Here is a 22,303-nt window from a genome sequence, read left to right on the forward strand (position 1 = left end):
GGAGGACAAAAACACTTCCCTGAATTCCTGGCCCCGCCCGTCTCCGGACTAGGGAAACGCAGTACTAACAGGTCCACACTCGCTTCGTCCTCAAGGACGTCTCAGACACTCTCAAACACACAAAACACAACAGATTTCAGTTCAGTTACTCAACCAGAAAATAACAGTTCCTAGAATCCCTTTCCTACAACTTTTCAGCGACAGATCACGTGGCTTACTAGGCAGGAGACGAGAGACAGGATAGGGATGATCAATCCCCACTTACCAGATAGTGGCCACTCCAGGTACAGATACAGATTCTTGTACTTTAAACTGAGACTAGATAAGTCAGTTGAAGCGGTCCAACGTCCTGAGGTCTGCCAACCCCCCAAAAGGAAGGCAGCCGGCTAAGCAGACATATCAGCCGTAGGACCAGAAACAAGTGACCAATCGAGTAACCAGTGGTCAAGAGACCTTCAAGTCCCTGTTCGGGCGCCAAATGAAAGGTCATTTGGACACACAATGTCAGAGGCGTGAAGAAAGTACAAGTTTTATTCACAGCATGCATGCTGGACCCCTGAGCTCCAAGATGGCTCAGAAGTGCCGAAACCAGGAAGTTACAGAGATATTTATTCATTTTTCTGGCTATACAACTGAATTCTAGAAAAAGCTTTTCACGTGTTACTTTTCTTAACACTCATTGGTTCTAAGCTCACACTAGCAGGTCACTAGCAGGACACCTATCTAACTCTTACAGTTAAATGTACAGAAGGGCAGGGTACATCATGGCTCAAACTCTTATCTATTCAGCTTACAATGTGGTAAGGTAGGGACATACATTTTAGGCAGATGCAGTCAATAGATTATACACTGTTTTCAGCTATGTAGGCCAGAGCAATATTTTAAACAACAGTTGACTATTTCATGACCCTACAACACGGCTTGTAATGTATTACATTGAGTTTCTGTAACATTTAGTCGTTTATCCAAATTGGAGTCCACATTTTCTATTTATAAGAAACAGACTTTGAAAAATCTACCATTTGTATCATCGTTGACTTAAGAAACCCTTCAACCCTAGAAATACCATGCCACAAGTCTTTAAGGGTAATATCGTGTGCTTCCTCCGTAAGTGATTGATCCTTCACTGCAGCTGAAAAGTCCAATACTTTGGGTATTTCAGTATATACCAACTTATTAGTATATACCAACTTGTTCGGTGTGTACCGTAGAAATATTATTCCTACTTTCACACGATATTGGATGGAGGAGAGGAGATCGCTCAAGGGGACTCATAGAAGCTCCGGACAGAGAGGAGTTCATATTAATAGGTGGTACTGAAGAGTTACGAGTTGCCAATGCTAATGTTAGATGCCTATCCATGGGGCCAGAAGTGGCTGGTGTGGAACTCTTTGGTTTGATTTTCCTTTTCCCCATGTATTAATCTAACACCACTTTGAAATATTAAATACCAACCGTCAATACCAGCTCCCCGGCTCCTCGTGTCTCCAAGGGGCTCCCAAGGGGCCTAGCGTGCCCCTTTGGGCACGCCCCTTCAGCCACTCCCTGCAGCCACGCGGCTGTGGCCACAACCGCGACGGCAGCTTCAATAAATCCAATTTGAGACGGACCCAATGACGTCAGAGGTCCATCTCAGTTAGTGCCTGCCAACAAGCCACACCGGGAGAAGAACCGCAGCTGCTGCGAGAGACTCGGGGCGTCAGTGAAATAGCCAACAGTCTCCTCATGCGTCCCTCAGGTATCTGACCCGCTCCCGAGCAAGCTGTGGCAGCGGCTTCAATAAATCCAATTTGAGACGGACCCAATGACATCAGGGGTCCGTCTCAGTTAGTGCCTGCCAACAAGCCACACCGGGAGAAGAACTGCTGCTGCTGCAAGAGACTCGGGGCGTCAGTGAAATAGTCAACAGTCTCCTCACGCGTCCCTCAGGTATCCGACCCGCCCTCCATATGATTTAAACACTGTGTGGATCCTTTGCTGTCTTTTTAGATGTGAAAGCCAATTCAGACATTTACTACACTTAGTACATGTAAATGGCTTTTATCTTGTGTGGGTCACTTGATGTCTTCTTAGATCTGAAATCTGAGTGAAGCTTTTATTACACTCAGGACATGTAAATGGTTTTGACCCTGTGTGGATCATTTTGTGTGTTTTTAGATGTGAGGGCTGAGTGAAATTTTTATTACACTCAGTACATGTATATGGTTTGGAACCTGTGTGGATCCTTTTGTGAATTTTTAGATATGAAAGGTAAGTGAAGCTTTTATTACACTCAGGACATGTAAATGGTTTTGACCCTGTGTGGATATTTTTGTGTGATTTTAGACGTGAAGGCTGACTGAAACTTTTATTACACTCAGAACATGTATATGGTTTGGACCCTGTGTGGATCATTTGGTGTATTTTTAGACCTGAAAGCTGAGTGAAGCTTTTATTACACTCAGTACAGGTATATGGTTTGGAACCTGTGTGGATCCTTTTGTGACTTTTTAGATATGAAAGGTGAGTGAAGCTTTTATTACACTCAGGACATGTAAATGGTTTTGACCCTGTGTGGATCATTTTGTGTGTTCTTAGATTTGAGGGCTGAGTGAAACTTTTATTACACTCAGTACATGTAAATAGTTTGTCTCCTGTGTGGATCCTCTGGTGAACATTTAGATTTGAAAGCCGAGTGAAGCTTTTATTACACTCAGTACATGTATATGGTTTGGATCCGCTGTGGATCGTTTTGTGAGTTGTTAGAGTTGAAACGTGAGTGAAGCTTTTATTACACTCAGTACATGTATATGGTTTGGACCCTGTGTGGATCATTTTGTGTCTTTTTAGAACTGAAAGCCTAGTGAAGTTTTTATTACACACCGTACATGTAAATGGTTTATCTCCTGTGTGGATCTTCTGGTGAACTTTTAGATGTGAAATCTGAGTGAAGCTTTTATTACACTCAGAGCATGTAAATGGTTTGTAACCTGTGTGGATCATTTTGTGACTTTTTAGAGTAGAAATGTGAGAGAAGCTTTTATTACACTCAGTACATGTATATGGTTTGGACCCTGTGTGGATCCTCTGGTGAACTATTAGACATGAAAGCTGAGTGAAGCTTTTATTACACTCAGAGCATGTAAATGGTTTGTAACCTGTGTGGATCATTTTGTGATTTTTTAGAGTAGAAATGTGAGTGAAGCTTTTATTACACTCAGTACATGTATATGGTTTGGACCCTGTGTGGATCCTCTGGTGAACTTTTAGACAATTAAGCTCAGTGAAGCTTTTATTACACTCAGAACATGTAAATGGTTTGTCTCCTGTGTGGATCATTTTGTGACTCTTTAGATATGAAAGGCTAGTGAAGCTTTTATTACACTCAGTACATGTAAATGGTTTGGACCCTGTGTGGATCATTTTGTGACTTTTTAGACCTGAAAGCTTTATGAAGTTTTTATTACACACAGTACATGTAAATGGTTTATCTCCTGTGTGGATCTTCTGGTGAACTTTTAGATTTGAAATCTGAGTGAAGCTTTTATTACACTCAGAGCATGTAAATGGTTTGTACCCTGTGTGAATCATTTTGTGTCTTTTTAGAGTAGAAACGTGAGTGAAGCTTTTATTACACTCAGTACATGTATATAGTTTGGATCCTGTGTGGATCCTCTGGTGAACTTTTAAATATTTAAGCTGAGTGAAGCTTTTATTACACTCAGAGCACGTAAATGGTTTGTAACCTGTGTGGATCATTTTGTGACTTTTTAGAGTAGAAACGTGAGTGAAGCTTTTATTACACTCAGTACATGTATATGGTTTGGACCTGCTGTGGATCGTTTTATGGGTTTTTAGATATGAAAGTTGAGCAAAGCTTTTATTACACTCAGTACATGTAAATGGTTTAGACCCTGTATGGATCCTTTGGTGTCTGTTTAGATTTGACACGCAAGTGAAACTTTTATTACACTCAGTACATGTAAATGGTGTCTGATTTTTATGACCCCTTTTGTATATTTGGAGTTCTTTCTGGTGTTTTTTTCCTTTCCTCTTACCATGGTGGTCTTCAGAAGTAACTTTATTGCTATTATTAATTTGGAAGGCTCTCTTGTCCTCAGGTATGTTACTGAGCTCGCTGTCAGTTCTCTCACACTTAATGCCTTCATCTGTTGAGTTCTCTGCAGGATCTCTCTGTTCCTTTGATTCCTGCTTACATTTCTTTGTGTTAATCCTCTCAGGGCTCTGGGAAATATTCTCACAGACATTTTCTGACTGTGTTTGGATTTGTTCCATTTCTACAGTATCTTCTCCTTGATTCTTCCTTCTTTTCCCTTTCCTCTTACCATGGTGGTCTTCAGAAGTCACTTTATTGCTATTATTAATTTGGAAGGCTCTTTTGTCCTCAGGGATGTTACTGAGCTCGCTGTCAGTTCTCTCAAACTTAATGCCTTCATCTGTTGAGTTCTCTGCAGGATCTCTCTGTTCCTTTGATTCCTGCTTACATTTCTTTGTGTTAATCCTCTCAGGGCTCTGGGAAATATTCTCACAGACATTTTCTGACTGTGTTTGGATTTGTTCCATTTCTACCGTATCTTCTCCTTGATTCTTCCTTCTCTTCCCTTCTTGTGAGTTCTGAGGATCTGCTGGATATAAACAGAATATATTTCTCATGAGTTAGAAAACAGCAGTGGTTTCAAAGATATAACGTGTGTAGAATGAGAAAGGCTAGGTTATGTTGCACCAGGAATTTCCATGTGTGGCTTTGAGAATTGGTCAGTTTCCTATTTGCAAAGCATTGTTTCAAGCATTTATCTCTAGACAGTGCAAACTTGTGAGCTGTTCCTTGCAAATGGCAGTGTGGAGAGTTATGGGAGTCAATTCTCTCAAGGGTGCCATTAATCGGAGTGCTCAGAGAGTAATCTACAGGTTTTGCATATAGGTACAGGAATCGCCTATAGCCCACTTGTATCTCGTCTTGGTACTACGGACTTAATGTGTCTGTTCATAACGGTAAGAAAGCTCCAACCCAGACAAGTCCCTCTCACTTGATTCCCTACACTCCTAAGACTCTTTCCCAGCTTACTCAAATCTACTTGTTACACCCTCATTACACAACATCTATAACAAATCTATTTGGTCACCAATCTTCAGTGAAACTGGCCTGATTTTTGGCACCCTGGAACGCACTTCCCTCAACTCTTCGCTTGAAGAATCACACACAAGGTTCAAATGAGGTGGAAAACTGGAACGCTCTTCCAGAATCTGTCGTGGGGGAAAACACCCTCCAGGGATTCAAGACAGGGTTGGACAGGATCCTGCTTAACAAGAAGTGCACTGGTAGGGCTAGTCTCAGTTAGGATACTGGTCTTTGACCTGGGGGCTGCCACGTGTGTGGGCTGCTGGGCATGATGGACCACTGGTCTGACCCAGCAGCAGCAATTCTTATGTTCTTATGTCTTTGACCAATAACATGCCTCTATGCCACCTACTTGGTGTCTGGACTTGGTTACCAGTGATCTAAAACACATTCTCTCTGCTATTCCCAGATGTACTTCCTGAAGGGACACATATCATGTACCTTGTAGTTTTCCTTAGGCTGTGTTTGAGTGTGGGGCAGTAATTGGGACCTAATCTTTTCACTTCCTTTCATATTTTCTCAGTGAGTTTAAAGTACTATTGCATACCGCCCAGAAAGATCCCTTATTGGGTGATATATCAAGACTTATTAAAGCTGAACCTTGATTTTCAGCAGCATTTATCCAGTCAGTGCCACTAAAAATATGGACAGACCACCTCAGCATTATCTGGGTAGGACTGGAACAGTCTAGAGTATGAGAGTTTAAGTGGAACTGGGATTTACCAGCAATATTCGGAAGAGACCCGGGTGACCATCTACTGACAGCAAAAAGGCTGACCTAACTTTATCCTGGTCATGATCTGGAAACGTTTACCGAGCATAAGAGTAACTTTGTACAAGGCAATTAAGTGAGGACAGGGCATCTAATCTTTATTGTGAACTGCTTAGAACTTGTCATGGTATTAGCGGTATACAACAATAAAGTTATAATTATTATTATCTAAGTCCTTTTGAGGAGAAAGAGGCAAATATTTTCTAAAAGGCTCAGAGCACAATGATGCATTTATAAAATTTAACTGTACACAAAGTAAAATGTATATAAACAATATGGAAAATTTGACTATCATTAATCTGAATCTGTGCTTCCCAGTTGGCCCTGACAGACCCACTACACTACAGACAAGGGTGCATCGATCATTATATAAACCCCCTACATTTAAGCTCTATATAAAACTTAAATATACAGAGCGCTAGTCGTCATGTGGGTGAGTGTGTGCTTACGTGCATTGAGTGTTAGGAGAGCTCAGTGGGAATCTATAACATATACGCACAGTAGCACATAAGTGTGTCAGCCTAGCATTTTAGTTGGCATTACTTATGTCAGCAAAGGCTTATGGGAGATTATATCAATCTGACCCTGGCATGGGAAGGCAGATAGACCCTTAAGGCAGGGAGACTGTGTTACGTTTCCCTGATTGAATCATGACTAGCTAAAAGGTGTTAATGTCTGATTAAGAGGGTGCTTAGGACAATGGCCTGCTTGAATGGGACAAAGAAGCCAGAGACTTAATCCCATCACCATGCTTGCAGATATCTCACCCTCCTTAGCAATTAAATTAACCATTGTCTCAAACAGTTTGCAAGTTCTAAACAGAAAGATTCCAAGGTATAAAAGCCTGCTCTCTGCTTTATCAGATCTCTCTCTTTTTCTATGGAGCTATCAATCTCTCTCTCTCTTTTTCTATGGAGCTATCAAGGTCTCTTTCTATCTAGCTATCTCTTGGCTCTTTGCTTGGCACTCTGGTTCTGTCTTGGCTCCCTCTCTCTCTGTCTATCCTTCCCTTTATCTATGGAACACAAAGCTTCCTAGAACTGCAAGCTTCTATGTCCCTCTTTGCCTCTGACCTCTGTACGGCATTGAGACTGCTTGCTCTCTGCGTAAGTGTAATGCTCTCTGCTTAAGTGTAATGCTCTCTGCTTAATTGTAAAGCTTATAAATATTACTTTTCTGTAAGGCTATTTCTATAATATATTCTTTATGCAAACACCTCTGGCTATGCCTTCTTTATTCTACTTTCTGGTGAGTCATCTGTGAGGGAACTGAACTTGGGACCTGGCGTCTGTCAGTACGCCTTTCACTTAACCCCTACCACCTAACATTGTGGGGGCCACTTTCAAACTGACAAAGTGCAAAGGAGGTATTCACTGGGGAGGGACATGGACGGGAGCAGTTACAAGCTTAACTTACAGAATACGCTCTACGTGACAAGTTAAAGTGACACATTGAGGTGTTTGCATTAATAGCAGCCAGCTGGACAACATGCAGAGACCCTGCTGCTTCCAAGATTTCTGCACACAGCCCAGGATCTGGCACCAGAACACACGCCTTCCTGCTAACTCCCTCACGACACGGTTTTGAGCTTCAAGATTTCTGACATACGGAGGAAATTACAGATAAAGAGGAACCTGGATCTTTCCTTCCCTCTAACTCTCCAGTGCTAACACTGTGTGAATCATAGGTTGTCTTCGCTTACAGACCAAGTGACTGATCCGCATCTAGAAAGGGGTAGAAACCCCAGCAGTTACCCTCCAGAAGGTGTTTAGCCCAGTCCCTCTTATCACTGCACTCACCTGAGCAGCTGCTTTTCCAAGTTTCTCTTTCCTCTGATCCTGGCTCATCCCTGCTGTACGGCTCTTCTCCTTGTTCGATGTGGGATATAATGTCAGGGATAACAGTTGAAGACCCTGTTTCTGGGGGTAAGAAAAGTGCATTCATTTTCTTAAACTCTTTATACTTCATAAAAGTAGCAAAAACTCTCTTTACTCATCTTTATAAGAGCATAAGAACATAAGCAGTGCCTCTGCTGGATCAGACCATAGGTCCATCGTGCCCAGCAGTCTGCTCACGCAGCGGCCCATCAGGTCTAATTCCTGCTCAAAAGTATTATCACCCTCATTTCAAACTATGCAAATGTCTTCATCCCTTATGCATTATATAGGTCTCCTTCACACTCTGAACATCTGGCATAAGGTGAACATAAGAACATAAGAAGTTGCCTCCACTGGGTCAGACCGAGGTCCATCTCGCCCAGCGGTTCGCTCCCGCGGCGGCCCATCAGGTCCGTGACCTGTGAAGTGGTTTCTGCCTACTTCTATAACCTACCTCAAGTTATATCTGTACCCCTCTATTCCCTTATCCTCCAGGAACCTATCTAAACCCTCCTTGAACCCCTGTATAGAGTTCTGGCCTATCACATTTTCCGGAAGCGCGTTCCATGTGTCCACCACCCTCTGGGTAAAAAAGAACTTCCTAGCATTTGTTCTAAACCTGTCCCCTTTCAATTTCTCCGAGTGACCCCTAGTGCTTGTGGCTCCCCACGGTTTGAAGAATCTGTCCTTATTCACTTTCTCTATGCCCTTAAGGATTTTGAAGGTCTCTATCATGTCCCCTCTAAGTCTCCTCTTCTCCAGGGAGAACAGCCCCAGCATTTTTAACCTATCAGCGTATGAAAAATTTTCCATACCATTTATCAGTTTAGTCGCCCTCCTCTGCACTCCCTCGAGTATCGCCATGTCTTTCTTGAGGTACGGCGACCAGTATTGAACAATAAACGCACTGATGTGAACTGGGAGAAAGGGCAGGAAGCCAAAATCATTTTCCCACATCCCTCTCCAGCAAAGAATCACCATTTCAACAAGTGTAGTAAGAATTAGGTTACTTCTTGGTATTTTTTGCAGCCTGAATCCTCTCCCCAATATTGCAGATGACACATTCATCAGATACAAAGCAAACACTTATCACCCGTCACTCTGAACCCGAGATGCGAGTAGTCTACTGGTGGGGAAAATACCAAGATCTACTGTATCTTTGTCCTGGGCTCCTGTCTGCCTCTATAACCTGCGGATGATTCAGAGATTTTTAACAGACAAGGTTTCTGTGTTCTCTAAGGAGTCGGCAGTAAAGCTAGGAGAACCTGATCTCAGGGTTACTAAGTTAGACTCAGAGGTGCGATTGCAACAGTGACCTGGTGGTTGTTGCAGGTTTCCAGGTCTCGCTGTGTCTTTGATAGGTAGAAACTGAAGTTTCAGCCACCATGTTGTGGCTTTCTTCACAGTATGCTCTGAAGTCTGCCGTGTAACTTTGGAAATAGTGGATTCAGTGACCTAATTGGGAACACGGCAGTCCACCAAGTCAGTTGGTCAGAAATCAAAGTCTGGTAACACAAGTGGTAATTGTGGAAAATCAATTAAGATCTAGGACCTGCAGATTCTTACCTTTCCCAAGAGCTGATTAAGAAACAAATTCTTGAAATCTTAGGGTTTTCAGATATCGAGTCCATTGCAATTTCCAATGTATGACTCCATTTTATAAAGCCAATTACGGTAATCGCACTGAACCCTTTGGGAATTAATGGGCTACCGTGCTATTGATGTGTGGCTTTGTAAAAAGGGGGGTTTATTAGTTGCCTGGTCAGAAGATTCTAAAGGATGTTGAGGGGGAAGGTCAGGATATTTTAGGAACTCCTGATACATGGGTCCCTCTGCTTTCTTACAATCTTCATCAGCTTAGCTTTCGTGTTTTACCTGCAGGACAAACATCTTTCCTGAAATTCCCTCAGAGATGACTGATTTCTGTTCAGGGTATCAGATACGTTGGGTTTTTCTTGGGAGTTTTGTTGTTCATTTTCAATTTTTTGCTTTAAATTACATTTTATACTAAGAACAGTAAAAAAACAGTTCATAAATACACACAAGGGGCCCTTTTATGAAAGCTTACCGCTCACTGATGAAATTAGCACACGCTAAATGTGGAGTGTCCTGTTTTATACCTATGGGCCACATGGCACTTAGCAGACACTAAGTTTTAATAAAAGAGCCCCTACAATTCAGCCCCCAATTAATCCTCTAAATTCTGCCCTACTGCCCCCTATCTTCTGTTGCAATTCTCTAACATGGCAGACTGTGGCTCTCTAAACTAAACTAAACTTTAAGTTTATCATCTCCACAGAAGTAGAGCTCGGCACGGTTTACAGGAATTGATATAGAAAGGAACTCCAAAGAAAAGAAGAACTTGGTACAGAGAAGTTTAGAGAGACTTAGTATATCGAAGAGGGAGAGGTCATTACATTTTAGAGAAAAGCCATATTTTTAAATGTTTTCGGAAGAGTTGTAGGGAGGTCAGACTCTGAAGCGGGATAGTAAAGCTGTTCCAGAGTTCGGTGATCCTGAAGAAGAGGGATGTCCCTAATTTTCCTGCATGGGATATGCCCTTTAAAGAGGGGAAGGATAGTTTGAATTTTTGAGTAGATCTGGTGGTGTTGGGATTCGAGGAGTTCCAAGATAGTGGAAAAAGGGGAGGAAGGATGTAGTGTAGAGACTTGAAGGTTAGGCAGGCGCATTTGTAGTGAATTCTAAGGATTACTGGGAGCCAGTGAAGCTTAGACAGAAGCGGAGAGACGTGGTCGAATTTGCTTTTTGCGAAGATTAGTTTAGCCGCGGTGTTCTGAATCCGCTGGAGTCTATGAAGGCTTTTCTTTGTTAGGCTTAGGTAGATGGAGTTACAGTAATCTAGTCTGGAAAGAATAATGGATTGAACGAGGACAGCAAAGTGTTGTTGATGGAAGCAGGATCTCACTTTCCTTAACATGTGAAGATTGAAAAAGCATTTTTTTTACTAGGGAGTTAAGGTGGTCGTTAAAGGACAGTTTAGAATCAATGATGATACCCAGAACTTTGCTTGAGTGTTCAAGCTGCAAAGTGGTGCCAGAGGAAAGTGGGATGAGGGTGGGTAGCTGATCTAATTTTGGGCCGAGCCATAGTAGTTTTGTTTTGGTCTCGTTTAGTTTCATTTGTACGGTGAGGGCCCAGGATTGGAGGTTTGATATACATGAAGAGATGTTCTCAGAGAGATTGGTGAGGTTAGAGTCGGTCTCGAGGAGGACAAGGATGTCATCGGTGTTAGTGTAAAGTGTTTCCAAGGGGGATAGTTGGAGGAGTTTCAGGGAGGACATATAAACATTGAAAAGAATCGGAGATAGAGGTGAACCCTGGGGAACTCCATAAATCGGTTTCCAAGGGAGGGATGAGGAGCCATTCATGTTAACGAAGTAGGAGTGGGAACGTAAGAATTTTGAGAACCAATCTAGGACTGTTGAGTTTATGCCAATTTCAGAAAGTTGGAGAATTAGTATATCATGATGGACAATATCGAAAGCTGCAGAAAGGTCGAATTGAAGAAGAACAGCGAACTTATTGCAAGAGTGAAGTTGTTGGACCTTTGAGATTAATGAGGCCAGTAGGGATTCGGTACTAAAGTTGGGTCTGAAGCCGTGTTGGAAGGGTGGGAGAATGGAGAATCTCTCAAGATAGGATGAGAGTTGGGTGGATATGATGGATTCCAGCATCTTGGTCAGGAGAGGAATATCTGCTATTGGGTGATAGCTGGCTGGTGTGGAGGGGTCTAGATCCGCTTTTTTCAGAAGTGGGGATAAGGCAATGTGTCCCATTTCTGCAGAAAATAGACCTGAAAGTAGGGCAGAATTTGTAAGTTTGGTGAGAGATGAGATGGCTTGTGTGGGAATTTTCTCGTATAGGTAGGAGGGGAAAGGGTCCAAGGTACAGTTGCAGGATTTCAACTTGAGGCAGAGTTTAGCGACATGGGAATCGGATAAGAGCTTGAAGGCGGTCCAGGATCTGTCGACTGGAATATGGTTGGCGACGGTTAGAGTCGGGTTGGAGTCGGTAGATACCAGAGTTGTAAGAGGGTGCTGGTGGGAACGAGCATCGTAAGGTAGTGACTTTCTCATTGAAGAATTTTGCTAGATCGTTGGCAGATGGAGAGGAGGGGAGTGTGGTGGATACATGTTTAGAGGATATGGAGCGCCAGATGTTAAACAGTGTATTACTTTGGTTGTTGGATCTGGAGATTTTGTTACCGTAGTAGTTCTTCCTTGCTTTTTTTTAGTTCGGTATTGTAAGACTTAATATTAACCCTCCAGGACTGTCTGTCAGTGGGGGATTTAGATTTTTTTCATTTGCGTTCCAGTATTCGATATTTCTGTTTCAGTTTTCTGTGATATGGGAGGTACCAAGGGGCCTTGCGGGAGTAGGAGACAGTTTTAGTGGATAGTGGTGTGAGAGAGTGGTAGGTGGTCTCAGAGAGGGTGATCCAGTTGTGCCAGTTGGATTCAGGGTTTGGAGGGCTAGGAATGGTGGAAATTAGGTTTAAGAATTTGGTCCAGAATAGTTGCTAGCAATTTTTTTCGGAAGGTAATGGAGTATGAGGAACGAGGAGGGGGCCCGAGGTGAGACATGAAAATGGGGAGGCAAAAAGCCCCTAAGAAGTGGTCGGACCAGGGGACATGTTCCCAATGGATGTCATTGACCGAAGTTTTGTGATCGGTGAGATCTAGGAAACTGATGATGCCAAGTGTGTGCCCTTTTTCATGGGTTGGAGAGAGTGCCGGAGAGAGGGGGGGAAAGCCTAAAGAAGAGAGGAAATTATTGAAATCAGTTGCATCTTTGTTGGTGGTATCGTTTAGGTGGAGATTAATATCTCCAATGATTAGTAATCTTTGAAATTTGAGGAAGGCGTTTGTAATGGTCTCGAGGACGGGTTCAGAGGATTTGTTCCAGGGGGATGGTGGACGATATAATAGCAGGATACCCAGTGGGTGAGGGTGGAGTTCGTTGTTGACAGAGACAAGCATATATTCAAGAGAGGCATGGCTACCCTTTTCGAGAAGCTGGACATCGAAGAATGATTTGTGGAGGAGTGCCAAGCCACCTCCTTTTCGGTTAATTCTGGGGGAGAAGAGGCCCTCTACAACCTTCTCCCTCCCCCCCCCCAATTCTAGTAATTGAGAATCCACTGTGCGTACAGAAATCCACTGGACTGAGCTGTTTCTTCTACTGTCCAGCTGTATGAGTTGTCCTAAAAGAGCTCTTGACCTGTTTTTCCCTATTCCCCCTTAAGTTTAATACTCCATGGAAGAAACCACTTCAACATAAACTGAACTCTGCTTTTCCCTCCACCTGTTTCCACTCCTCATACAATGCCCATCATTTCTCATCTTTATACAAGGTCTCTTGCCTCACAGCTGCAATTTTAGACATCCATGGAGCTCTTCTCCAGTTTCCTCAACACTCGCTCCTCAATAGGGAACTCGCCCCCCTCTGGTGTCTCTCCAGCTTGCTTCAATACAGTATATAGTTGGTCTTCTCGGTTTGTGTTCTGCTTCCCACCCAATAGGCAAATCAAGGAGCCAACTCCAGAACTTCATCCGCTGGTTCTTCTACACGTTGAACTACTGATGACCGGTATTTGCAGGCTTTAGTACATGTTCACCCCACATGATAAAAATCCCCATTACTTCCGCAGCCCCCCTCAACACCTTTCATCTCCCCTCTGATACCATTTCTGAAGTTGTACTGGTGTAACAGTTCTCTAGAGCAACTTATAGTCTGTTTCTTGATCCCTTTGTCCCGTCTTCCCTTTCCCTGAATTCTTCAAATTTAATGGCTTCCTGCACATATCCCTCTTCACATCTCACTCTGTATATAACTACTCACTTGTAAAAACTGAAAAAAATCAGCAGCATCAGACTATAATTTTTCCTCAAGTTCCAAATTCCCTCAGAGTTCCCCGGTCTGTAGTTACTTGATCCCTTTGTTTCCTACCCATGAAACTCCCTAAACATAATTATAGATACAAATTCTGGATTAAGTTTAATGACCATCAGCCCAGAATAGCAATTGTCATGTAACAGTGTATCCAAAACTTTGTCCCAGATATCCAGCGTTAATTGGGTGACTGGGTTCCTACTGACACTCCCCTAGCAGTCCACATCCTCTACTCTAAAGCAACTTCTCCTAACATGTCCTGTTATAATTTGAGTAAGGTGGAGAACAAACTCATATCAAGTTAATTTTGCTACCAGACCTCAAACACCCAAAGCACTACTTCTTGATTTTTCGTGCCCTTACAGGGGTGATGTGTTCATCATCAGTCTTGGTAAGATGACATACGTATATTAATTTTTAAATTATTTTTACACGCTCAAAGAGTGGTAATGTGCTTATGGTGCCATAAAGGAAAGGCACTTATTTTTATGCCCGACAGCTGCCCAACCGTTTCACTCTATGTTTCATCAAGGGCTATGCCTCCTTAGATACTTGTACAATAGTCAATTTTCTGGTGAAAAGATTTTTGAAATCACTTTCCTAGTCAAAATAACAAGCACGGTTGGGCAGCTGGCAGGCATAAAGATAAGTGCCTTTCCTTTATAGCACCATAAGCACATTACCACTTTTGGAGCCTGTAAAAATAATTTCAAAATTAATATACATATGTCATCTTACCAAGACCGATGAACACATCACCCCTGTAAGGGCATGAAAATTCAAGAAGTAGCGCTTTGGGTGTTTCAGGTCTGGCAGCAAAATTAACTTGTAATGGGTTTGTTCTCCACCTTACTCAAGTCAGTTTATTGAACATCTCAGAATTTTTCCTTATCCAGTAGATCTCTTCTAATTTGACCCAGATCTTTTTCTCACCTTCCGGGCAATATGATACGACTGTTTGGAGTAGTCCTCTATGTGCAGGACAGCAAGACCGTCATAGTCTCATTTTTCATCACATGAGGCAAACAATCAAAACTGTTATTATAATAATGGCCCACTACTGCTGATAAACATGTGAATTTATCCTTTACCCAATGAGAGCACGGTCTGATAATTCTCCTGCATCACCTCCCTGTAGAGCTCCTTCTGCTCTTCATCTAAATACTCCCACTCCTCCTGGGAAAAAGAGACAGCGATGTCCTCAAATGTCACCTGCATCTGAAATTGAAACCAGAAACACACTCAGCATCAATTCCATTAAGTAGGGTTACCAATTTGTTAAATAACAAAAAAAGGACACGTGGCTCTGCCCCTGACCTCATCCCCACACAAACCTTGTCTCCTCCTCTCCTTTACTCCCTTTCTCCCCCTCAAGATGGGTACTTCTCCAGTGGCTGCAGGGGAGTGGTGGTAGGAGCTCTTATTGCAAGCCGATGGAGGCTTGTTTGGGGCTGGCTGGCGGTGGAAGGAAAGGCCCCAGCTCTGTTTGGCCTTGGGGGCATGGCTGTAGGGTGTCAGCGCATGTGTGTGACATCATCACATGCATGCATGCTCAGAGGCCCTCCAGATGTGGCCCAGATGTGGAGTGTACACAGGCACATTAGGTTCCATTTCAGGAGATCTCTCAGTAGGGCAGTAATTCAGTCTCAACCCAAATCTCCCTTTATGGGACTCCTGATCTCTCTCCTTTGCCACAAGACCTACCTGGGCTGAAGCTCCTGCAGCCATTTCCCTCTCTACTGCTCTACCATTAGAAATGAATATGGCCGAGGGAGAAAGAAGAAAAGGGCGGGAAGGGAGATTGAGAGCCGGAAGTTTCTGTCAGAAGCAGAGAAGACTCGTTTCCTGTTGACATCACAAAAGGGAGGCAGAGCTTCACTCGCAGCACATTGTGTACAGAGGGAGGCATAGTCTCTTCTTGTTGGTCCCGCCCCTTTCAGTGCTGATTGGTCAGATAGTTGCTGGGGGTGGAAGACTAGTTCAAACGTTCCATCCTGTATCACTGAGACAGAGGGAGGGGTTTGGGCTCCTCCTGGCACTCATTGGTCAGAATGTTCCTGGGGCGGGGAGAGGAGCAGTTTAACCCTTTCAGGACCATAAGGATCGTAGGCCAATTTTTGTGGTTTTGACGACATTTTTATGGTAAAAAGGGCTTGCAGATGCCAAAAAATTGATTTTTTTTGTGAAATATCATTATTTTTTTTAAAAAAAATCAAACTTCTGCCTTATGGACAGTGTGGCAAGTGTAGCAACGACGCTAATGAATGAATGTCGGAACCAGTTTGTTTACATAAAGGCAGTATCATATGGAATCCGTACATATCAAATTTAGAACTGTAGACTATCCCAATCAAAATTTATAGGATTTTAAAGTTATGGGACAAATATGTCCCTTGGTCCTGAAAGGGTTAAGAGTGGTCCCAGGGCTGGTGCTCAGTTAGGCATGAGGAGATGTTTTGGGGTGTACACAGGCACATTAGGTTCCAATTCCCCCTTTGTGGGACTCCTGATCTCTCTCCTTTACCACAAGACCTACCTGGGCTGAAGCTCCTGCAGCCATTTCCCTCTCTGCTGCTCTACCATTAGAAATGAATGTGGCCGAGGGAGAAAGAAGAAAAGGGCGGAAAGGGAGATTCAGAGCCGGAAGTTCCTGTTAGAAGTCGAGAAGACTCGTTTCCTGTTGACATCACAAAAGGGAGGCGGAGCTTCACTCGCAGCATATTGTCTACAGAGGGAGGCACAGTCTCTTCTTGTTGGTCCCGCCCCTTTCAGTGCTGATTGGTCAGATAGTTGCTGGGGGTGGAAGACTAGTTCAAACGTTCCGTCCTGTAGCACTGAGACAGAGGGAGGGGTTTGGGCTCCTCCTGGCACTCATTGGTCAGAATGTTCCTGGGGCGGGGAGAGGAGCAGTTTAACCCTTTCAGGACCATAAGGATCGTAGGCCAATTTTTGTGGTTTTGATGACATTTTTATGGTAAAAAGGGCTTGCAGATGCCAAAAAATTGATTTTTTTTGTGAAATATCATTATTTTTTTTTTTAAAAATCAAACTTCTGCCTTATGGACAGTGTGGCAAGTGTAGCAACGACGCTAATGAATGAATGTCAGAACCAGTTTGTTTACATAAAGGCAGTATCATATGGAATCCGTACATATCAAATTTAGAACTGTAGACTATCCCAATCAAAATTTATAGGATTTTAAAGTTATGGGACAAATATGTCCCTTGGTCCTGAAAGGGTTAAGAGTGGTCCCAGGGCTGGTGCTCGGTTAGGCATGAGGAGATGTTTTGGGGTGTACACAGGCACATTAGGTTCCAATTCCCCCTTTGTGGGACTCCTGATCTCTCTCCTTTACCACAAGACCTACCTGGGCTGAAGCTCCTGCAGCCATTTCCCTCTCTGCTGCTCTACCATTAGAAATGAATGTGGCCGAGGGAGAAAGAAGAAAAGGGCGGAAAGGGAGATTCAGAGCCGGAAGTTCCTGTTAGAAGTCGAGAAGACTCGTTTCCTGTTGACATCACAAAAGGGAGGCGGAGCTTCACTCGCAGCATATTGTCTACAGAGGGAGGCACAGTCTCTTCTTGTTGGTCCCGCCCCTTTCAGTGCTGATTGGTCAGATAGTTGCTGGGGAAGGAAGACTAGTTCAAACTTTCCGTCCTGTAGCACTGAGACAGGGGGAGGGGTTTGGGCTCCTCCTGGCACCCATTGGTCAGAAGAAGGATAACTGCAGGTCTTTCTTGTTGGGCCCGCCCCTTTCAGTGCAGATTGGTCAGATAGTTGCTGGGGAAGGAAGACTAGTTCAAACGTTCCGTCCTGTAGCACTGAGACAGAGGGAGGGGTTTGGGCTCCTCCTGGCACTCATTGGTCAGAATGTTCCTGGGGCGGGGAGAGGAGGAGTTTAAGAGTGGTCCCAGGGCTGGTGCTCGGTTAGGCATGAGGAGATGTTTTGGGGTGTACACAGGCACATTAGGTTCCAATTCCCCCTTTGTGGGACTCCTGATCTCTCTCCTTTGCAACAAGACCTTCCTGGGCTGAAGCTCCTGCAGCCATTTCCCTCTCTGCTGCTCTACCATTAGAAATGAATGTGGCCGAGGGAGAAAGAAGAAAAGGGCGGGAAGGAAGATTCAGAGCCGGAAGTTCCTGTTAGAAGTCGAGAAGACTCGTTTCCTGTTGGGTACAGGATGTTGACATCATAAAAGGGAGGCGGAGCTTCACTCTCAGCGCTCCGTCTTGTCTTTTCTCTTTGGTCCCGCCCCTTTCAGTGCTGATTGGTCAGAATGTTCCTGGGGCGCGGAGAGAAGGATAACTGCAGGCCTTTTTTGTTGGTCCCGCCCCTTTCAGTGCTGATTGGTCAGATAGTTGCTGGGGTGGAAGAGGAGTTAAAATGTTCCGCTCTGTAGCACTGAGAGGGTGGGAGGGGGAGGAGTTTAGGCTCCTCCTGGCACTCATTGATCAGAATGTTCCTGAGGCGGGGAGAGGAGGAGTTTAAGGCGGGAGCAAAGGCTGGAAGTCCTGCTCTATTACATGAGGGCTGGAGGATAACAGGGCTTTCTTGTTCGTCCCGCCCCTTTCAGTGCTGATTGGTCAGATAGTTGCTGGGGCGGGGAGAGGAGTTTAAGGAGGGAGGGGAAGAGCTAAGGAATGCTGGAAGGGCAGGAGAATAACTGCAGGGCTTTCTGCTCTTGTGTAGGAGAGAGACTGACCCCCTCCCTCCCTCCAGTCAGTCTCCCCTCAGTTGAAGGAAATCTCTATCTACTTCAGTCTGTGACAGAAGGGGGCGGAGACTCTTCAGCCGTGGGGTGGAGTCTAGGTAACGTAGTGGCGTCCCGCCCCTTTGTGACGTCACCTGGGAAGCTCCTCCCCTGGATCTAGACAATGAGAGGAATGCTTAAAAGATGAATGCGAGGAGGGAGGGTTCTTGAGTGAACAGACTTGTTGGGTCCTCGGCCCTTTTCTGCCCTCATACTCAGTTTCTATGAAGATTCTGCTCAGGCAGGACATTGACTGGGAGAAAGAGATTCAGCCCAGCAGAAAACTTACAAAGGCGGTTAATAAAACCCAAGAAATCAAGAAACCAAATAGATACATCCAGTTTGGTGACTCAACAGAGATGGATGTGGGGCTCGACTGGACTGAGCTGAAGCTATGAATTTAGCTCACTTGGATTTCATTTGGCTGCTAGGTTTATGTTTAATTTCTTTTATTTCGCCTTTGATATTACATGACATAAGAATAGCCTTACTGGATCAGACCAATGGTCCATCAAGCCTAGTAGCCCGTCCTCAGAGTGGCCAATCCAGGTTCCTAATACCTGGCCAAAACCCAAAGAGTAGTAACACTCCATACAGAATCGCAAGGTTAAACTAAACTAAACTAAACCTTAGGCTTATATACCGCATCTTCTCTATAACAATAGAGCTCGACACGGGTTACAAGAAATTAGAAAGAACAGATACAATATGGATTTGGAATAGTATGGAAATGAAGGAATTTACAACTTTTCAGAATCCCAAAGAGTAACAAGATTCTAGAACCCCAAAGACTAGCAACATTCCGGAATCCCAGACAGTAACAAAATTCTAGAACTCCAAGGAGTAGCAACATTCCATGCTACCAATCCAGGGCAAGGCTTCTCCCATGTCTTTCTCAATAACAGACTATGGACTTTTCCTCCAGGAACTTGTTCTTAAAACCAGCTATGCTATCTGCCCTTACCACAACCTCTGGCAATGCGTTCCAGAGCTCTGTGAGTAAAAAAATATTTCCTCCTATTGGTTTTAAAAGTATTTAATCGATCCACTTGTACCTGTTCTACTTCACTCAGGATTTTGTAGACTTCAATCATATCTCCCCTCAGCTGTCTCTTTTCCAAGCTGAAGAGCCCTAACTTTTTAAATCTTCCCTCCTACAAGAGGAGTTCCATCCCCTTTATCATCTTGGTCACTCTTCTTTGAACCTTTTCTAGTGCTGTTATATCTTCAGATAAGGAGACCAGAATTAAATGCAGTGAAACAGGGGCATTATAACATTCTTAGTCTTGTTAACCATCCCTTTTTTAATTCCTAGTATCTTGTTGCTTTTTTGAGCACCACTGCTCATTAGGCGGAAGGTTTCATCGCAATGTCTATGACACCCAGATCTTTTTCTTGGGCGCAAACTCCCAAGGTGGACTCTAGCATCTGGTAACTATGATTCGGGTTATTCTTCCCCAATGTGTATCACTTTGCATTTGAAAGCAGCAGTTAGGATCTGCATACTGATATCCTGGATTTGGCGCTAAGGCCCTGAAGCAGTGGTTACCGGCCACAAAATGTTCATCGGCCTGGTCTGTTTGTGTTCAGTGGTTTTTAACATTAATCATTCTCAGCTATTTTTTTGCTCCCACCTGCTAACTTTAAACTTGTGAGAAAGTTTTTTGCCTATGATGCTTTGGTGGAAGAGTGCTTTGGTGTGGGTACATCTTTCCGTTTGTCTGAGACTTTTCTTTCGCTTAAGTAATAAGCTAGCTTTCTTGGCTTGTATGGTGCTTTTATTTCATAGTGATATTTTTGTATTATACTTCCCTCCATTCCTCCCTGTTTTTTGTGGTTGTATACATCACTTTGCATTGGTCCACATTAAATTTCATCTGCCACTTGGACGTCAAGTCTTCCTTTTTCCTTTTATAATCCACATCCATTTTAACATCTGCAAATTTAATCACCTCACTTGTTCCAATTTCCAGATCATTTATGTTCAAATACAGTGGTACCTCGGTTTATGAGTGCACTGGTTTGCGAGTGTTTTGCAAGACAAGCAAATCATTCGCAAAATCGGCGCCTCGAAAACCGGGCGTGCCTCGATTTGCGAGCAGCACCCCCCGCGATCCTTTGGACTTATCTTATTTGAGCAGTTCTTATTAGGAAAGGACATCAGCTGACAGGCCTTGAGGATGTGCAAAGACTCAGGCCCTGTCCACATGTTAATCAGGCCCTTGTCTAAGTGTTGAGTTGGAGGATGATCACACGGTAAAAGCACGAGGTAAAGGGAGGGTAATCACGAGTTAAAAGCATGTACCTATCTTTGTATCCACCAATGTAAAGCCATGTACCTTTGTACCCACCAATCATGAGATGTGTAAACAAGGGAGTTACTATGATGTCATTAGCTTAGAAGCATAATAAATAGGGACTCTGAGCTAGCCCTTGCTAGCGCCTCCTCCCGACTCTAAGATTGCATGTGTGCGTTTCCTTTGTGGGGCATTCCTACATAAAAGCCAAATTCAGAGATAAGGTCCAATGCTGCTGGTAAAGAATCCTCAGACCTGGTAAGAATCAAAAACATGTCATCCGCAAATGCTAAGGTCTTTAGCTCTACCCCATTAACACGAAGGCCCTGCACTTCATCAAACCCCGAAGAGTGCAAAGCAGGTGTTCTAAAGAAAGCAGAAAAAATAATGGTGAAAGGGGGCAGCCCTGCCGAGTACCTCGAAGAATAGGAAAGGAATCCTTGCATATCCCATTAACCAGAAGAGAAGCCCTCGGGTTGGAGTCGAGAGAACGCACGGCACTAAGATAAAAGCCACCCACACCAACATATTCAAGGGTACGAAACAAGAAGGACCAATGGATACTATTAAAGGCTTTAGAAGCATCTAAACTGACAAACAAAGCTGGAATGTGATCAGATTGACAATGGGCTAGTGCAAAAAGAGACGTCTCAACAGAAATGTAACTTCATCTTTCTGGAGAGAGATCTCACTTTGCTCTAACAATATTTTTACCTATATACCTAAAATAATTGTGACATCATTTTTACTACCTTCATATAATTGGTTAAAATATTTTCCCCTCCATATAAGGCACATTTTTATACACTCCATGCATAGTAAGAGGGTGTGGTTATCACTAACAAAGATATTCCTAAGTTTACAATTCATAATACTGAATTTAAAGAAATGAAAAGAAAAACAGCTCTAATGTATATTTTCCTAAAGTATGACTTACAAAAATATTCATGTGGAAAGACAGAAACTGTTCCACCTCTGATCACAGACCTTAAAATTCAAAACTGCTTATCTTTAGCAGTCTACAGCTCCCTGTCTCAATGTTAAGAAGGGGAGGGGGGTTAAATAGTTCTAAAAAAAAGTATGCTAATATGTTCCTCTACATTTTTGTGTAAGTTGCCTAATACAATTTGAGGTAAATATGTTTTAGTCAAAAGAAAGCCCTTAAGTATTTGAGTATTCACTTATATTTCAACTTCTGTATTCCTTATGTATCCACTTTCTTTAGCATCTCTCCAGACTGGTACAGTTCACTGATGGGTAATAGCTCACCATGACCAGCAGGTGGAGACTGAGACAATACTTTGGCTGTAATACTAATATATACTTTTTTTTTTCTTATTTTATTTCTTTATTAATTTTCAATTTAAATCAAGCTAAGCACTTGTACAGAAAGCAATAGTCATAATAACAAAATAATCATGAAGTAATTTAACATTCAATAAGAAAACATTATTTAACTATTTAAGCTCAAATCCTCCTAAAGGATCCAAGATTTTAAATTAGCGAAAAATTAAAATTATAGAAATTATTTTGCAAGATGTTCAAAGCAGAAGCGCTGAAAAATGAGGTTCTT

General features: G+C 43.2%; 1 pseudogene; it reads right to left on the bottom strand.

Annotated features, from left to right (window-relative positions):
* Positions 1-789: 789 nt before the first annotated feature.
* On the bottom strand, positions 790-16,418 carry LOC117354696 (annotated as a pseudogene).
* Between the last annotated feature and the right edge of the window lie 5,885 nt (positions 16,419-22,303).

Source organism: Geotrypetes seraphini, chromosome 2 (genome assembly GCF_902459505.1).
Source record: "Geotrypetes seraphini chromosome 2, aGeoSer1.1, whole genome shotgun sequence".
Taxonomy (NCBI): Eukaryota; Metazoa; Chordata; class Amphibia; order Gymnophiona; family Dermophiidae; genus Geotrypetes; species Geotrypetes seraphini.